At 46.7% G+C, this 19,987-nt stretch overlaps 1 protein-coding gene and 1 pseudogene across 2 annotated transcripts in view; both read left to right on the top strand.

Moving 5' to 3' along the window:
- CA10 (carbonic anhydrase 10) overlaps positions 1-19,987 on the top strand; it is a 406,232-nt gene that overhangs the window by 194,940 nt on the left and 191,305 nt on the right. The window lies entirely within an intron of this gene.
- Positions 10,318-15,137, top strand: LOC132218489 (kunitz-type protease inhibitor 2-like; annotated as a pseudogene).

Genomic DNA, 19,987 nt, shown 5'->3' with positions numbered 1-19,987 from the left:
TCAAAGCAGTGAGTGTGGCCAGTGGCCAGCTATCCCCACCAGTCCGTCCTTTCCTCAGATGGTTATCCGTGCAGTTCTGCAGAATGACATGGCGGGCCCATGGCCTCCATGACATCAAAACGTACATCACGCATTTGGCCCAGTCTCCTTGCCACTGCTGGTAGTCAGACGTCCAGCTGCTCAATTTGCCAGGTGTTTCGGGGAAAGAGAACGTGAGACTGTTGCAAACGAGGTCTCTGGGACTGGCCAGGCGGAGAGAATTGCAGATCTGGCTGCGCTCGAGCCTCTCCGTAATTGGATGGTTCTAAATAGGAAGGAATAATTTTATGGGGTCAGTGCCGGGCCCTTTAAAAGCATCTACCACTTAAAAATTAATGTTCGATGACTGCTAAATTCCAAAGTGTCTCAAGAGATCAGAAGAGAAAGGGTTTCTGGGAATGGGATTTGGAAAGAGCATGAGGATGAAATGGGATAAGTCTGGGAGGAATGAAGAAAATTGTGAAGTTTAATTCTAATACATCAGATGTCAGTCAACCTTGCTCCCTCCCTGCCTTACTTCCCTTTCAACAGCCACGCAGTCCAGTGTGGCCTGCACCAGATGCCTTGCCTCTCACCATTGTACTCTATCTTTATCCGACTCCACTGCTTCTGACCTTTGAGTAAGAAATACAACATTTGCCCAACCGGTGTGGCTCAGTAGTTGAGTGTTGGCCTATGAACCAGGAGGTCACAGTTTGGTTCACAATCAGGGCACATGCCCAGGTTCCAGGCTCAATCCCCAGGAGGGGGCGTGCAGGAGAGAGCCAATCAATGATTCTTTCTCATCATTGATGTTTCTCTCTCCCTCTCCCTTCCTCTCTGACATCAATAAAAAAAACATATTTTTTAAAAAATACAACATTTATTTGAATGTGATTTGTGGCAATCTTCAACCTCAGAATTCTTAACATAAGGAACCAGTCGGACAATGACAGCTCTGCTTACCAAAAGTAATAAGTAACATTTATGTATTTCTTTACAATTTATAATGCTTTTTTGTGTTATGTCCTCTAGTCTTAGCAAAAACTCTGTGAAGTATTTTTTCCCATTTTTCAGATGAGAAAACTGAGGCTTAGAGAGTTTATGTAACTTGTCCAATCATTATAGAGAGCAGAGCTGGAACTTGAGCCCAGCACTTTTAACTCCAATATTCATAGCTTCTCAAGTGGCCTGAGAAACATGGCACAAAGGCTCATGTTCTCACAGGGTGGGTGGGTCCCCCAAGGTCACTTGCAGACCCAGCCAAGAGAATGATCTCGGACACCCTTCTAGGCCCTATAATGCCAGTCTGAGGGAAGAAGATAACAAACATGGTGACTGGGGAGGTGCTAACATTCTAGTGCGGGATGCTGACCATTGTGTACCAGGCCTTCACACATTCACAATGAGGCCAGGGAGGAGTGTCAGTCTTGCCACTGTCTGCAACCCTTTGATCACGGGAGAAAAAGATGGAGTCGATTGTTCCCCTTCAGTTCCCATAAGAAAATGATTACAGACATTAAGGAAAAGAGTGTGGAGGTTCCTGGGAATATTTAAAAGAGAACTACCGTATGATCCAGCAGTCCCACTTCTGGGTATATATCCTGAGGAAATGAATCTGGATCTCCCAGAGGTAACTGCGCCCTCATGCTTGTTGCAGCATTGTTCACAAGGGCCGAGCTATGGGAACAACCCAAGTGTCTGTTTATGGACGAGTGCAGTGGTCGGCAAACCGCGGCTCGCGAGCCACATGCGGCTCTTTGGCCCCTTGAGTGTGGCTCTTCCTAAGCCTTAGGAGTACCCTAATTAAGTTAATAACAATGTACCTACCTATATAGTTTAAGTTTAAAAAATTTGGCTCTCAAAAGAAATTTCAATCGTTGTACTGTTGATATTTGGCTCTGTTGACTAATGAGTTTGCCGACCACTGGCTTCGTGGATAAAGAAAATGTCAGAGAGAGAAGCGGGGTGGGGCGGGGAGAAAGAGAGAGAGAGAGATAGAGAGAGAGAGAGAGAAAGGAGAGACTGATTGGAATATCATTCAGCCTTAAAATAGAAGTAAACCCTCCCATTTGCAGGAACAAGGATGAACCTGGAGGGTATTGCTAAGTGAAATAAGCCAGACGCAGAAAGACAGTACTGCACGATCTCACTTAGATATGGAATCTAAAAACAGTCAAACTGGTAGAAGCAGGGAGTAGAATGACAGTTTCCAGGGGCAAGGGAGGGGAGACGACAGGAGGGGGGAAATGAGGAGATGTTGGTCAAAGGGTACAAAGTTTCAGTTACACAAATGAATGACTTCTGGGATCCAATGTACAGCATAGTTAATATAGACAATATTAACTATTGTCTACAGCATAGACAATAGTTAAGTCTATAGCATAGACAATAGTTAATGATACTATATTACACACTTAAAATATGCTAAGAGGATGCATCCTCAATCTTTGCAAACCACACATAATACACATAAAAAACAACTTTGTATAGATGATGGATAAATTGTTTAGCTTGATTATGGTGATTTTCTCAATGCATGTATCAAAACATCAAGTTGTATACCTTAAGCATATACAATTTTACATGTCAAATATATTTCAATAAAGTTGTTAAAAAATAAGCAAGTGATTACAACAGGGGGATATGGTCATCAAATTTAATTCTGCCACCAATTCCAGAACCCTGCTCTGATGCAGAACTGATGATATTAATTCAAGAACAGTGACTTTTATTGTTCACTTACTCTGTGCTTTACATGCCTCATTAATTCCAACCACATCCTCTATGGCAGGTACTGCTATTGTTCCCATTTCACAGATGGGAACACTGAGACTTTTAGACACAGGGTTTCAGAAGGCAGCTCTAGGATTCAAGCTGACTCCAGCAGCCATGCTGTCAATCACTGCATCGTATGGCCTAGACCAGCCGTGGGCAACTACGGCCCGCGGGCCAGATGCGGCCCGTTTGAAATGAATAAAACTAAAAAAAAAAAAAAAAAAAGACCGTACCCTTTTATGTAATGATGTTTACTTTGAATTTATATTAGTTCACACAAACACTCCATCCATGCTTTTGTTCCGGCCCTCCGGTCCAGTTTAAGAACCCATTGTGGCCCTCGAGTCAAAAAGTTTGCCCACCCCTGGCCTAGACGCACAGTCTGTCGTTAACTCCCCACCAGCCACAGAAATTATTCCAATATGACGTTTCTCTTCATAGGATTGCACAAATGATCTGGCTGTAACCGTTTACAGCATTCCAGCAGAGGCAGGGACCAAGACACATTTGAGCCAAGTGCTTTAATAACTTCCTGTGCTGGCAGTCATAAAAACGGAACTGTTGCTGCAGGTTCGAAGAATTAAAACATGGCAAGGTGGAAGGAGCCCCTCAAGCCAGCTTTCGGAAGTGCCGCTCTGCCCTTGTAAACAACTTTTATATACCCCCTCTCCAGTGTGTATAATGAAATGACTAACGTTGTCAGCTGTAAGCGAGCGATTACACCGCAGCTGAGTATTTTGTAGCTGGAACTCGGTTCAGGAAAACACAGAATTGGTGGCAGAGGTAGGATGTGTCTCTGCACGGGGCACATGTTCCGCATCCTCCCAGAGGGAATGGCCTGCACAGAGCCAGACAGGGTAAGAGCTCCAGGTACGTCGCGCCTGGCCTCCTCAGTATAAAGCGAGGCTCTAGTCTGCACGCTCTTCTTCTGCTTTTAATGCTCATATCCCTTTGCTCTTGCTTATGGAGGTGGGAAGGATGGTTTTCTCTCTGCCTACCTACAATCTAGAAACTTCTCTGGTTTGCGTTTCTGATAGAGGTTCCCAGAGAGATTTTTGAGGACTTCTTTCTTTCCTGCTCCAGTTTGTGATTTACGTAATAATATAGTTACAGTTCCAGGCGCAGAGTTATGACTATTCGGAAAAGAACACTGAGGTTACTGAGACCTTCCCCAACTTCCAGGGCATGGGCGCTGGGCAGGGCGAGGGATGGGCGCTAAAGAGGAAGTCCCCGGTTTCTCATCCCCTCTCAACCCTAACTGCGAACAATGAGTATTTTTCTAAGGGGAGACTCTCACAGAATCAGAATGATTGTTACTGTGCTTGCTCCTGCAGACTAGACCAGAAATCGTCAAATTACGGAAGCAGACTATGGTGCCTGTGTCATCCGCTGTCCCTTCTATCATTCCAACCATAAAAACAGGCTCTTCTAGTTTCAGCCCTCTCCTATGGAGATGGCTATGGCAACAGAACAGAACGTGGGGATGTTGCTCGTCCCCCAAACCTGACAGCAGTTTGGTGCTAGAATAGAAGAAAGTGAAGTCATGCGTGGCCCGGCCATAGCATGGCAGGTAAATTCGGCGAGTATCGGCGCCGGGACCACTTTCCTCCAGAGTGCCTGATGGCGTAGCTCTTGGGATTCCTAAGAGTGAACTTTGTTAGGCTAATGATGGTGCTTCTCGGCTAACGAAGGCTCTTTCTGCTAAAATACAGGGTCGTTATTTTGTCTGATGAAATCAGTAGCACATGCCTGGCCAGCGTGGCTCAGTGGTTGAGTGCCGACCTATGAACCAGGCAGTCGGTCATGATTCAATTCCCAGTCAGAGCACATGCCCGGGTAGCGGACTCGATCCCCAGTGGGGGGCGTGCTGGAGACAGCCGATCAATGATTCTCTCTCATCACCAGTGTTTCTATCCCTCTCTCCCTTTCCCTTCCTCTCTGAAATCAATACAAATATGTTTTTAAAAAACCAGTAGCACATGGTGAAAGGTGTATACTGCACATGGGGAAAAGCAGCCTTTAGACTCGCAGCGGTTCTCAACCTGTGGGTCGAGACCATCGGAAAACACATATAGCATATCAGATATTTACATTACGATTCATAACAGTAGCAACATTACAGTTATGAAGTAGCAACGAAAAAATTTTATGGTTGGGGGTCCCCACAACATGAGGAACTGTATTAAAGGGTCGCTGCATTAGGAAGGTTGAGAACCACTGCTTAGAGTCTGACAGTCTTTTTTGTAGTCCTCCCTCTGCCACAATGTGCAGATTATGTTCCTTCTCAGGGCCCCAGTGTCCTGATCTGAATTTTCTGGTTGTTTATTGGGGATTTGTGTATCATATCATGATTTCCATGCTCCTCGGTGGCCACTTACTTTACAGCTATCGGTCCTTTTATGCGGATCCTCTCTACGCTCTTTGTGGTCTTACGGTAAGCATTCGGGGCTTTGGGGAGTCGTCGTAGTTATTTTGTCGACATGTCTCTCATCTGTTTTTGTAGGGGTGACCCCTTACATAACCAGACTCTCCACTGGAAAACAAACTAAAACAAGAGTTTAGAATGCAGCGCCTCTCCCACTGCTGCTTTGGGGGATGAAAGACAAATCTCCACTACATTCGAGTTGGATCTGCTTTAGGAAGATGGTTCCCGCCAGCGTGTTAGTCCCTTTTCAGGGAGAAAGCTCAAGCAGTGAAGGGCCGAGCTTTTCCGGGGCCAGGCTGGAAATGCTGATCGCACTGCGAAGTCCAGGTCCCTAATACTAACCCTTGCGCATTTGCCCTGAGTGTAGACACAGACTTCATCCCCTCGTTGGTAGCCAGAGTCACCGAGGTCCAAAGGTGGACCAAGCAGCCCAAGTCCTGTAGCTAATTAGGCAGGGAAGCTGGAGCCAGGGCAAGAGTCTGCAGGCTCTGAGTTCACTGCTTTTTCCTCTTCTGCCTTCTGTGGTCTCTTCCCATCCATGGGTTACTCACATTGTCCAAATTCTGACATTTTAAGGGTCCACCCAAGGAAGGAATCACACCTCCTTGCCACTTTGAGGTAGAGCCAGATTTAGCTGTTTATAAACCCTGCAGCTCAAATGATGGAGAGACTAGCCAGGACTAATGGCCTTCATGCACTGCTGACCAGCAGAAAGCCTGCCCAGGTGGACCTCTAGGTGTGGCCCCTCGGTTCCCTGTGGTCTGGGCTCTTCACTCCTTTTAAAACCAATTGCTCTGTCTTCATCTCTTTGCATTGCTCTCCATCCATGCTGTAGTGGTGGCTGAGGGGAGGGGCCCCTAGAGCAGTGATGGCAAACCTATGACACGCATGTCAGAGGTGACACGCAAACTCATTTTTTTGGTTGATTTTTCTTTGTTAAATGGCATTTAAATATATAAAATAAATATCAAACATATAAGTCTTTGTTTTACTATGGTTGCAAAGATCAAAAAATTTTTATATGTGACACAGCAGCAGAGTTAAGTTAGGGTTTTTCAAAATGCTGACACGCCGAGCTCAAAAGGTTCGCCATCACTGCCCTAGAGTCTCCTTCGGTTGTTTGTATATAGGTATGTGATAGGATATTGAGCATTTTAGCATCACTGAATTTGAGATATGTCTTATAGTCAATGGTGTGGCATCATTTCATAGTCACCATTTTTTTTCTTTTTTAAAATGATGGTGTGTATTACAATCTTGCCATGGTGGAGTTAAAAATATCTGATAGTTCAAAGTACTTTCCCCATAATAATAAGAGCTAATGTAGGCTTGATGGGTCGCACTGTTTTATCCCCTCGTCATAATAACTCCTCAAAATGGCATATCCCCATTTCATAGAGGAGGAAACTAAAATAGAGTGATTTTGTGAAAGTCACAAGCAGCAGGGTGCAGAGTCCCAGCCACACCCAGGGCGGTATAAATCCAAAGTGATGCTCTTTCCTCCTCTCCTCCTTGAGCTCGGCTCTCAGTCTCCCATGGAGCCGAATTGGAGGGAGGCAGGGAGCATAAGAACACAGACTGTCAGGTGACCTTGGGCAGGTTCCACAACCTTTCTGTGCCTCAGTTTTCTCCTCTGTAACATGGGATGAGAATTGCACCTCCCATTGGCACCTGCGACACGGACCCGCATGCACCGCAGGCTCAGTGAATGAGTGACTATGTCTTTCCCTGGTTTGCTGAATCCCCTGTGGGCATCGTCTGAAGCTCAGATATGGCTTCCATTCCTTCTCTCATGGCATGAGCTAGGTACTCAGAAGCCTCTGGGATGCCCTGCACCCTGTGCCCTCTTCTAAGAGAGCAGGAGGGGAACCAGGGCCTTGACGCCTCTGCCCTCCCGGACTGCCCTCTGCAGGCCGGGGCAGAGCGTGCCTTCCCCTCGGGCTGGTGTCACTAGGAAGTGACTTCTCAGCTAGCTCTTCCGTTCACCCAAGCTCCCCAGCAAACGGGACGTTCCCACAAGACCAGCCCCCGGACACCACACACTCCAGACTGATCAACCCAAGAGGTGTATCGCCTGCTGCCTGATAAAAACAGCACAGAAATGCATCCACTCTCCCCCAGAGAGACATTTTCCAGCCACAGTGCACACTGCTGTCTGCTGCCCGGTCCTAATCCTGCATCTCCTCTCAGGAGAGTGGCCAGAGAGAGTCTGACCTCACTGCAAAGGAACCGCGCCCAGCAGGTGAAGCTACTGCCCCTCCTCCTCCCCAGCTCCCCACCCCCGGCACTGTGAGCTCATGTACCTGGGCCTCGGTTTCTCATTCTGGAATGTAGGTTGGCAAAACTAACTTCCTTCAGGCGGACGATGCAAGGAAAGCACCGTGGAGCAAGCAGAACGTCCCCCCCGGAATCCTGATGGGGAGAAGGTGCCTCTCATCCAAGGCCAAGTGCCGAGACCGGAGGGTAAATATCTGAAGTGAACCTGGAGGCAGGGGCAGACTGAGTCAGAGAACACATTTGTATGACGGATCACCAAAGCGGGGAAGCCAGGAGTGGACACAGAGCCAGCGGGAATGAACCTGGGGACGGGGAGTGGAGAGGAGCACTGGCTGGAGTAAACGTGCCGGTGGTGACCGGGCCAAGGAAAGTCCAGGGCAAGGGCCTGGGGTAGGGTATGGAGGCATTCCCCTGTGGGCAGGCACATCCGCTTAAAGCAGTGGTTCTCAACCTTCTGGCCCTTGAAATACAGTTCCTCACGTTGTGACCCAACCATAAAATTATTTTCGTTGCTACTGCATAACTGTAATGTTGCTACTCTTATGAATCGTAATATAAATATCTGACATGCAGGATGGTCTTAGGCGACCCCTGTGAAAGGGTCGTTCGACCGCCAAAGGGGTCGCGACCCACAGGTTGAGAACCGCTGGCTTAAAGGGCTCAGTGGGGCAGGCACTGCAAAGAGCAGCACTCAGACACAGGGAGTGGGGCTACTCACTAAAGCAGGGACGGCATCTGGCCTCCCAGCCATGCCCCTGACTGACCAGCCTCACACAGCACAGCCTGAGGGGCCCCAGCTCCTGGGGCTTCCAGCATGATTAGATTACGGCAGTATTTCATCTCCCGCTCTCCATCCAGCAGTTTCTATGGGTTTTATTGTATAGTTAAATATCACCGGGACCTTTTTAATATTCTCCTTTTTATTAAACAACTAATATATTAGTATTCAGGCTAATGTCTGGCAGGAGTCTCGAGCTCTATGGAGCTATCTATCTATGTACCCCCTTTCCATTTTTCCAAGGACATAGGATAAAGTCCCCCTTTTTCTAAATAGGATACTTCCTTGCTGAAATAAAACAGGTGAAACAGATTAGAATGTCTAGATTAAAAATGCGCAGTGCCATTGTTCTCTTAAAAATGAGGGAAATGGGGAACATCTGAATTATGTAAATGGCGTGATGTAGGAGTAGTACATGTAAAAAGTAGTAATGAGCAACAAAACTTGAAGAAACACCTACTTTGTGCAAGTCAATCAGATGCCTTATCTCAATTTACCTTCACAACTCCTCTGTGAGATGAATACAGCTATTATTCTCATTTTACATGGGATGGAACAGTATAGCTCTTCAGAGGCAGGCCTAGCATTTAAATCTAGATCCTTCCAACTCTAGAGCCCAAATGCTTAACCCTGCACACAGTATTTAGACTCAGACCTGCATTTGAATGTCAGCTGTGTGACTTCAGGCAACTTACTTGACCTCTGTCAGTCTAGAATCTGGAAGTTCATTATCCCAACCTGAATTTCTGTGATGCCTAAATTAAATAAAACATAGGCAAATGCCCGGTATTATAATAGTACTATAATTGGTACATCGTACTTGTGTTTGAAGCTTCTTGGGCAATCAGTCACCTCCACTCACCACAATAGTGGGAAGACCACGGACAAACCTGGTCTCCAATCTTCTGATTCAGTGACACTGGTATCCGCTGGAGAGGAGCTGGACTGAGGGCCTTACCCTTGCTGTGTCTTGAACTAAAGAAACAGTCAACCCACAGGGTTCTATGTTGAACACTGTCCTGCCAGTTAGTGCCTTCCCAGCCTCACCAGTGAGGTGGGTGCTGTCGTTCGCTCCGATGACAGGTGGAAACCCTGAGGCTTGCCATGATTTGTCCAAGGCCACACAGTTAAGTAATGGACCCCAGATCCATCTCTGCCAGATGCCAAAGCTGCTGGTTATCTCCTCGGTCCCAAGTTGGTATCTGTAAAGGAGGCCAGTGCTTACTTTCTGGGGTCAGTGTGAGGAATAAGTTACCCAGTAGAGGCCAGTCCCCTCCCACCCCGTCTGACCAGAACACTTCATCTACATGTTAAGGACCCCACTGCTCATCCAGTGCTTGTGTTGCTAATTCCCAGAATTGATTTGCATGAGGATCCCTCTACCAGAATTCTATTTGTATACAATTTTGTTTGGAAGTTTTCTGAGTTTCAGTCTTCCTTTCCATTTAGGCCCTTGGTTTTCTTTAGTTACCTAATAGCAGGCCAGCCTCTTCCTGCCAATCTGCTAAGTTCCTCCAGGAGCCTGTCCTTCCTTTCATACCTAGTCATCAGCTAGTGCTTGGACCAGCCTGAGGACTGACCTAATATCTGATGAGCCATCCCATGCCTTTCTTTCACATCACTGAAATGTCTACTTACCACTTCTGTCAGGTAGAGCCTTTTGACCACAGAGCTCTGTGTGTGGGAGGAAAGCACTGGTTATATGTAAAGCCTGTTGCTTGTTGCTTCTTTTAGTCAATAGTGATCCAGGTGCTTGCTCTCTGTGCGCCCTGCCCCCTCCCCAGAGGGTAACTGCCACCTGCGCTAGCTCCTCCTAGGCAGCCACTGGCTCCAGCCCCCACTGAGCATTGATTGGGTGAGGCGCTTGGCTCCATTCTGAATGGTGGAGAGTCGCTGAGAGTCACTGGGGGCAAAGGGGCCAGTGAGGCCATTCTCCCCCATTGTGGGCAGAGGAGGCAGAGTCCAGGCACCAGAGGGGCTTTTGGAGACTTAGAAGCAAGCATCCATCCGCACCTGAACTTGAGACGGAGTCCAGCCCGTCATGGCGCTGCTCTGTGGGCCAAGACGGTGCAGGTGCTCCTCGCCCTGCTGGCATCTCTGCTCCTCTTTGGGGCCAAGGCGGCCAGTGGAGAGCGAGACATCCACGACTTTTGCCGAGTTCCAAAGGTGGTGGGGCGATGCCTGGCCTCCCTCCACAGGTGGTGGGGCAATGCCACCTGCCGATCCTGCCAGCAGTTTGTATATGGAGGCTGCGGAAGGAGCAGCAATAACTACCTGACCGAGGAGAAGTGTCTGCAGAAGTGTGCTCATATCCCAGGGCATGCCATGGACGATGCAGCCACCAGCAGCAGCCCGGCAGATTCCTCTGGCCCGAGTGTCCCCAGAAGGCAGGGTTTTGATGGCCCCTCCAGCGATATTTTCAACTACGAAGAATACTGCGCTGCCAAGGTGGCCATCGGGCCTTGCCCCGCATCCTTCCCACGCTGGTACTTTGATGCCAAGAACAACTCCTGTGATCGATTTATCTATGGAGGGTGCTGGGGCAATAAAAACAACTACCTCTCCGATGAGGCTTGCCTGAGCCGCTGCCTTAGCCAGCAGTCCTACCCGGCCCTGCCCCGCAGCATCGTCACGGTCAAGGATAAGGTGTTACTGGTGATCATCATCATCATGCTGTTTTTCCTACTGCTCTCCCTGATCGTGATGTCGTAAGTTTGACCTCACCTTCTGCAGCTCCAGGGATAATGAGGCCCCTCTCTTGAGGAAGAGAACCTGGAGAAGGGGTGGATAGACGGCTGCAGAAAGCCCACACGCTGTTTATGTTGTTGCGATCATTAGGGCTTTCGCTCTGTTTGTTACTTCAGCAGTTAAGAAGGCTGCTTCCTCTCCCCCCAGGCAGGTTCGCTTTGGAACCAAGAAGGGCTCGGGTTCATGTTGGGATGGCCTGGCCCCAGACCAGAGTCAGTGCCCCTTTGATTTCTTTCCTCCAGGTACAGTTTCCTTTGTTTATGGTGAAACTTTTCCCCTTCTTTCCTATCACAAAAGTGATGCTTTAATAGTTTTCTTTGTTTTGTACATAAGCAGAAACAAAAGTTGGGTGTTTTTTTTTAGAATTTGGAAGAGAGTAAAGTGTAGAAGTTTAATAAAAAGTGTGTCCCCGCCAAAACCGGTTTGGCTCAGTGGATAGAGCGTCGGCCTGTGGACTGAAAGGTCCCAGGTTCGATTCCGGTCAAGGGCATGTACCTGGGTTGCAGGCACATCCCCAGTAGGAGATGTGCAGGAGGCGGCTGATCGATGTTTCTCTCTCATCGATGTTTCTAACTCTCTATCTCTCTCCCTTCCTCTCTGTAAAAAATCAATAAAATATATTTTTTTAAAAAAAGTGTGTGCCCTTTTAATGTTAAAAAGAACAAAAGTGCACCCACCCCACCCATCCCCATCCTGTCTTGCCATCACCGACAAGCATGTTGCTCCATGACCCAGATTCTAACTCTGTCCCTGGAAGGTTTAAAGGCTGCATTATACTGGGTCTTGGGTAGACAGTGTAGCCTCTGTATTTCTTCTACTTAATTGTATGACCCAAAGGCGAGCAGCAATTAAAAAGTCCTTTCAAATTGGAGCCTCAGCATTTTATTTGGTCAACTGCTGGCTCAGTTCAGTTCAACAAATATTTATCAAGAGTCAGTATTGGCCCTACCATGGGAGAATAGTGATAGATAGGTAAGTGGGCATAATCCTTGCCTTCTAGAAGCTTCCAATCTAGTAAGGAAAACTGACCCTAAAATAGGTTGGTTTAATACAGAATAAAAAATGGTAAACTAACCTAATATAACAATAAAATATTTCTCCAGCCCTTCCCACATGCCTTCTAAGTGCTTTGCATGTGTTCACTCACTTCAGCCTCGGGAGGACCCTAACAGTACATATTCCTTTTGTTCCCATTTACACGTGAGGACACTGAGGCAAGACCACGCACAGCCTGCAGGTGGCAGAGCTGACTTGAACACAGGTGTTTCCGGCTCCCTGTGTGGCTTCTTTCTCCTGCGCTTCATCCAGGAGGAAGACTGCTGTGTTGCCACCACTCACATTGTAGGTTACAGGGTGTGGACTTGTGCAGAGCGGTGGGCAGCCTGGAAGATAACAGGATGAGAGTTAATGTACTATTTTCAGAGACAAGGGATTGAGGTTTGGAGGGTGTCAGGGTCCTCTCCAAGGTCTTATCTCTAGTAAGTGGCAGGGCCGAGACTTGGAACTGGTGCCTCTGAGCATCATGCTTATTCTAGGTTCAGTGGGGCCTCCATGTTGCTGCTCTGGGCTACTGTGGGAGTACAAAGTAGGACCATTTAGTAAAGCCTGGGCTAGAGGAAAGGTCTGGGCAGGCACTGCCGAGGAGAGGCAGCGTGCTCCTCAAACTGGGGGGTTTCCCGAGAGGTCTCCATAACCTGCCCTCTCAGAGGCTGCAGCTCTCATTGCACCCATGGGTCCTCTCCTCTGCACAGGTGAGCTGCTCCATTCATTCCTCTCATCACTGCAAAGACCCTGTGCCAGACAGATTCAGCTGAACCTGGGTTTTCCATCTCCACTCACTTGCTCAACAGGTATTTATTGAGCACTCACTATGTGCCAGGCGCTCTTCTAAGAGCTGAGAGTGGTGTACAAGACCCGTGTTTGCATGAGGCTTCCATTCTGGTGCAGTGTCTGCTGCCTATGTGTCCTTGCTTATGTAACTCACAGATGGGTCTTCAGTTCTCCCACCTGTGAAATGGGGACAGTGGTACCTGTCTCATAGAATTGGGGTGCGGGGTGAGGCTGAAGTGAGATAATGGATGTAATGTGCTTAACAGAAACCTGGTCCATTGCAAGTGGTCAAGTAATCTTAGTCTGGCCCGGCTGGTGTGGCTCAGTGGTTGAGCATCAGCCTATGAACCAGGAGGTCACGGTTTGATTCCTGGTCACGGCACATGCCCGGGTTGCAGGCTTGATCCCCAGTGTAGGGCAGCATTGATATTTCTCTCTCTCTACCCTCTCCCTTCCTCTCTGAAATCAATAAAAATATATTTTTAAAAAACCATAGCCTGTTCCCCACCTGCCTACCATCCTGTAAAATGAATGTGACCAGACCTGCCCTTGCCACTTGGATCCTTGAGAGACGGTGATTATACTTGTTTGAGGCTATGTAACCTTGATGGATTATTCCAAGTCCATTTGACCACCGTGGGTTAAAGCAACGAACTGGTTCTCCATGTTCCTCTACTTTATGTACATTATAACTGTGTATATGGAACCATAAAACTCAAGGCAGATTTATACATACACTGCACTGCATATTTTCGTAGAAATGTTTTGCCAGGCACCTGTAATGCACTGATATATGTGAGCAGTTTCCTAAAGTTTATTTCTCATCGATCTCTCTTAAATTGCATATGAAGTGACATTTTTATGGTTTAACTTTTGTTTTCATGACACAGCCCCAATTTGCATCTCTGCTGTAGCGCTCAGGACTTCCCCGCTCACACACGTGTTTCCCTGTCCCTGAAGCAGGTCTCAGGCCCACGTTTCTCCAGGCCCCAGCTTGGCATCTCTCCTGGAGAAGCCAATGCATTTGTGACCGTCTTGTGGAAATGAACTTGAATTATTCAGAACCCACAGCCAACTTGCTTACAAGGTATCAACGCAGAGAAACAGACTGGTTCCATCTCGGTGTGGTCAGAGCCCTGGGCATGAAAGCAGCCGTGAAATCTCGCTGCTCCCTTCCCAGATGGTTTTCTCTGCCTGGGGTTGACTTGGCCTCTGACCTGCACCTCCAGCGAGTTCCAAAACAAAGCAGGAAGGAAAGAAATACTCTACAGAGTGTCTCCTCTGAGCCAGACTCACTGTGGATCTGCAGGTTTAGCGCTATTAACCTTCTTCAGGTGGCAGTTTCCGAAAGATCAAGCAAATTGACCGAGATCACACAGATAATAAGTGGTGGCGCCAAGTTTAAAGCTCAGATCTGCCGACTGCAAAATCTGATTCTTCCATTGCACTAAGCCAAGCACCCAGGGCAAATAAGGGGACGGTCCATATGGGCAGAGTATAAGTTATTCATCTTCATCTTACTTATAGGAATTTATCAGTTTGAACAGTCATTTCACAATCACTTAGTGAGTGTGTCTTAACACATTGAGGACGGATCACGTGAATTCTCGTGTTTTCATATTACACAGTGTTTTACAAAGTATCGTACTTTAAAAAGATATTGGCTTGTAAGAACATGTAATAAATAACTTCAAAATGCAATGGGTATTTAATTTTTAGGCATGCCTTTAACATTTATGGAAAATGTTTTTCATATTCGTTCAATATAAACTTATCTGGCCACTGGGTAAAGCTAGCAATAAAACTACTGGTCCACAATGTTAAGGTGCAGGCACTGTGCTAGGCGCTGTGTTTGACATAGCCGTTGCAATTTTGGAATTCCTAAAGGATTTCTCATTACCTCCTCCTGGTAGGCCACTGCAAATGAGTGTTTGGGGGAAATAGTGACCCTCCTAGGAGTGACTCCTGTCTTCCTGAATTTCCTGTTGTACCTGGTGCATATCGTGTACCTGAATGAGACAGAGGAGGTCCATTGTGGAATGAATCAATGAATGGATGCGTTTGAAACACCCCTAAGGAATATATAGGGCACCTGTCTGTGTGCCATTGTTCTGCACAGGCCAGTGCTGTGTCTCATCACTGTTTCCTCAGAGACGGGCACAGCACCTGGCCCAGATCGGGGCTGGCCGAGTGAATGAGTGCAGGCATGAAAGGAGCGCTACCAACAGCACAGAATCAGAAACAACCAGAGTCAGGACGAGGGTGAAGAAAGTGAAGTGCTAGCCTCGGGTGCAAAATTTAAGGGGACACCAAAAAACGGAGAAATAAGATATATTTTTAATGCAATATTTGAAGAAAATCAAGACGGGATCCGCAGGGCAGAGAGGAGGGTAAGATGAAAGGCCAGATCCTGTCTTTGTTTAAAATGTTTCCTTTTGTCTTCCTGGATTCTTCTGTCATTCATTTTGACTTCTTAAAAATATTGCATGGAAGTGTTATGTGTCCTGATCACTGAGATTTGGCTGCCCCTTAAGTTTTGTGACCAAAGTAAATAAATGCCTCCCTCGCCTCCCCCAAGCCCTGGCCCCGTAAAACGAACAGCAGTGACTACGATTCTCTGCTGTCATCCTATATAGGGAGGGCTTTATGGGCGTAACTCACAGACAGCCCACAAAAGCGTCTCCTCAGAAAGGTGATGTCGGGACCACTGTTCACAGACAGGGTGGCTGAGACTGGAGGAGGCAACCCTGCCTTCCTAGTGTCACAAGGGAATCACGGGTGTGACCAGGACACACGAGCCCCAGGCTGGCTGCCTCCAGCCAAGCCACCTCATGTGTGTGCCCTGGTGTGCTTCACAAACACCCTATTCACCCTATTCACCCAAGGTCCCATCCCTTATCAGAAACACATTTCATGTGCCACCAAGATGACAGCGCCTGGAAGGTGCTAACAATTGAAGACACATACCAACTTCAGAGATTTTATAAGGGAGGAGGGGAGGCCGGGGAATGATGCCTCTTAAAATGGGATCAAAATACATTGTGATCATAACCCCAGTGACCATGGCATTGAAAATAGGCTGGGGAAACTCCATGGGAGGCTGTACCCCCATGATAGACGTAAAAGGACTGTAGTGTTCTGTGTGTCTCTGAATATTCAGTCGTCCATTCACCACCCTCAGCTCATTGAAAGCTGTGCCACTCCCTCCACAAGGCAAACATGCAACTCATGGAAAGACAGAGGGTCCCTAGGAAGCCTCCTGCTTCATTTGCACCCTGCAGAGATTTCCCCAAGAGAGAAAAGATTGCAGTATCCGTTGCCTGATTCTCTCGTTCTTATATGGGTTAAGAATTTTCTCTACCTACACAATTATCTGGAGCCCCAGATTACAGAGGGAAGGGCTGGTCCAGTCCAGCTGATGTGAGACTCCGAATCTCTCCTTTTCTTAGCAGCTGACATTTAAAGTAAGCCTGTGATGGGCTGCACAGATTCCCTCGAGGATGTGCAGAGCCTGGTAGAACGGTCCCAGGTGTAATACATAACACTGAATGGTCCATGCCATCGCACAATCAACTGGTCTGCCTCCCCCTTACCCCCCTCCCACCCCCGGCAATTAGGAGCAAACCTAATGTACTGCATTCCAAACTATTATATTAAAATTTATTTCGACTTAAAAATATCTGAGTCTGCCTACCCCTGATTGCCTTGTTTTTAACATATCGACCAAGCACAGACACAAGTTGGGTTGTAATAGCAAGTTCACTGGCATTAGAATTGTATGGTTTGCTTAAAAGGCTGGAAATTCTGCTATCTTTTATCAGAATTCCGAATCAGCTGGAGTGAAGAATAAACATGCTTGTTGCTGACGTTCGGGACAGGTGAGGGGTTACTATGGAGAGGCATAGCCTGGAGACAGATTGCCGGTGTGAATCCAGCTCTGACTCTTCTTGTGCCTCAGTTCCTCTGTTTATGAAATGGGGAAAATAACAGTACCTGCCCCTTTAAGTTGTTATGAGAGTTTAATGAGTGATATTTGCAAAGCACTCGGAACATTGCGCCACAGCTGGCATACAAGATTAGCTGGCATTTCCCACCACAGACAGCCCCCGGGGCAGGATTTTCACACACAGGTGTTCATCCGAGCCTGTTCATTCACCCTGGGGGCGGGAACCTGTAGTACTGCGCCCTAAATGAGCGTGGATTTGCCTCTGGTCCTCTGTCCCTTCTCCTCCTCCTTCAACATTGAACAGCTGCCATCATCACCTTGAAGGTGGTTCTTATACAAGTTCCATGGCAAAGAAACCTGCAGGCAAACAGATTCTAGAAATAAAAATAAATAAATAATAAACAAACAAACATCTGGCAAGTTCACCTCATCTCCTCTTGGTTTTTGTTGGACGTTATACATATTCCCATTATTGTAATGATCTTACCGTGGCTTTGTCTACCTGATGGACAATGATGGGTCCTTACCTTCTTCTTTCTCTGCCCAGGACCTCACATCCTGAGCCCAGTGCCTACCTCCGTGCACTGCAGGTCCTGCATAAAGCTGTTAAATCAGGCAATGACCAGTGCCTGGCTCTTTGTGTCCCATCCTGGCGGTAGTTCTTTTCTGTCTGCTCCGTTCTCAGGGACTTCCTCCCTCCTTAGTCTGCTCACTGGCAAAGCTGCTGGAGCAGCAGAGCTGCCCTCATTGGTCTTGCTGGGAATCGGGGAGGCCAGAGACATGCACCCTTTGAACATCCTCTGAATCTTCCTGGATAGAATGCCAGTATTGGAATCTGCACCCAAGGGCATTTTCCAAGGGGATAGGAGAAGCTTCGGATCATTTTTTAAATATCTAAGGTAATAAAACTAATAAATCTCATTTATGAAAATGGCAACCACCCTTTATGTAGAATCTTACATCCCAGAGATGATAGAGCTTTGTGAGTGAGAGCGTTCAATGGAAGAAAAGAAACTCACGTTTGAAACTACCAGAAATAACTGGTGGATAAGCCGTGGAAATGAAGTTATGGAGAATTTTAATAGCCTTGGGAGAAGAAATTTCAGTTCAATTCTAAATGTGTTTCGATTGCAGTTGGATCTCCAGGAACTTTGGAGGTGGGGATATTAGATATGAGGGAACAAAGGAATTTGTTGTTTGCTGCTGCATAAAAACATCATACCAGCCAAGCCAGCATGGCTCAGTGGTTGAGCGCTGACCTATGAACCAGAAGGTCACAGTTCAATTCCAGGTCAGGGCACATGCACAGCTCACTCCCCAATAGGGGGCATGCAGGAGGCAGCCCATCAATGACTCTCTCTCGTCGATGTTTTTCTCTCTCTCTCCCTCTTCCTTCCTCTCTCTGAAATCAAATAAAAACATTTTTTAAAAATAATAATAATAATAAATCATGCCACAGCTCAGTGGCTTAACACAATGAATATTTATTATCACACAGTTTCTGTGGGTCAGACATTTGGCCACTTGTCACCATGGGGGCCTCCCTATAGGCTATTGCATATCTTCATGACATGGCAGCTAACTTCCCCTAGAGTGAGAGATCCCAAGCAAGAATGAGCCAAGAGGAAGCTGTAGTGCCTTTTATAACATACTCTCTAAAGTCATCCCAATCTGGTCTTCTAGAGCTGCCATAACAAAGTACCACAAATTGGGTGCCTAAAACTATAGAAAAGTATTCTCTCATACTTCTGGAGGTGAGAAGGTCAAAGTCAAGGTGTCATCAGGGCCTGAAGACTTCTAGGAGAGGACTCCTTCCTTGCCTCTTTCCAGCTTTTGGTAGCTGCCAGCAACCCTTGGCATGCAATGGCTTACAGATGCACCACTCCAGGCTCTGCCTCCATCTGAACACAGCTATCTTCCCCCGTTTTCTTAGAAGGACACCAGCCATTGCATTAGGACCCACCCTAATCCACAATTACCTTATCTTAACCAATTGTATCTGCATAGTTCCCATTTCCAAATAAGGTCAGGTTCTGAGGTTCTTGGTGGACATGAATTTTCTCTTTGGAGGAAGATATATTCTACCCAGTACACCCATTATCACTTCTGTTTTATTCTACTTGTTAGAAGCAAGTCCACCCACACTCAAGAAGAGATGAATTAGGCTTTGTCTTTTGAAGAGAGGAGCACTCAGAAATGTGTGGACATATTTTAACACCACCACAAGGACGACGCTGTGTTTCCCTACCATATGCTTTCTGCTGGGCACTTCCAGTCTCATATGCGATCATGTGGTCCAGTGAAAAGAGAACATTTACAGAAGTTCCGTCTTATTTAACAGATACCTGGCCATTTCCGTGAATTCTCTTAAAGTGGGGACCAAATTTCTTTTAAAATATTTTGGCTTAGATTTTATTATGAAAATAAGTGAGGTTTACTTAAATTTGAAAAATATAGGTTTTAATATGACTGCACTAATTCTTAAATGAAGAATGAGTCGTGTTTTGCGCCCTCCCCCCCACCCCCCGCCCCCCGGTTTAATTTTTCCAACAAAATCACATGATTTCAGAGCATACCTCACATTTAGTTTGACTTTTCAGCATAATAATGAAGAGGGTTATTTTTGCCAAATTCAGGGGTTTTTATCAATATTCCTTGAGACCTTTGGTATGCATGGCATCTCTTCTGTAATGCCTAAACCGAAATCCATAAGGATTTCTTTTTCCTCAAATAGCCTAGTTATGTTTCTGCCACATCATCATCTATACAGTAGGTCCTCCGGTTACATCAGAGATCCGTTCCTATGGCGGGACGTAACGCAATTTTCACCGTAAGTCGGAACCCACCTACTTATGGAGCACATACACAGCAATAATGAAGTGAAACAGTAAAAAAAAAATTAAAAGAAAGATAACAATTCCTGACCTTTATTTGGGGTAAATAAATAATAAAAAACATAAAGCACGTATGTGCATATGTCAAAATGATGGAACTTTTAAAAAAAAAAATGGGAGATGGCGATGTAACCATAAAACTACATATGTGGAGTCCAATGTAACCCAAGGACTGTCTGTAATAATAAAAGGTAATATGGTAATTAGACTGGACAGCCCAAAGACCTTCCGGACATCCGGACATCCTTTATGACAAAGCTGATGCCCGTGGGAAGCCAGCTGGGTCCCGGGTG

This window comes from Myotis daubentonii, chromosome 16, assembly GCF_963259705.1.
Source record: "Myotis daubentonii chromosome 16, mMyoDau2.1, whole genome shotgun sequence".
NCBI lineage: Eukaryota > Metazoa > Chordata > Mammalia > Chiroptera > Vespertilionidae > Myotis > Myotis daubentonii.
Note: the sequence above shows the minus strand (reverse complement) of the source record. Positions and strands in the feature narration are given on the sequence as shown.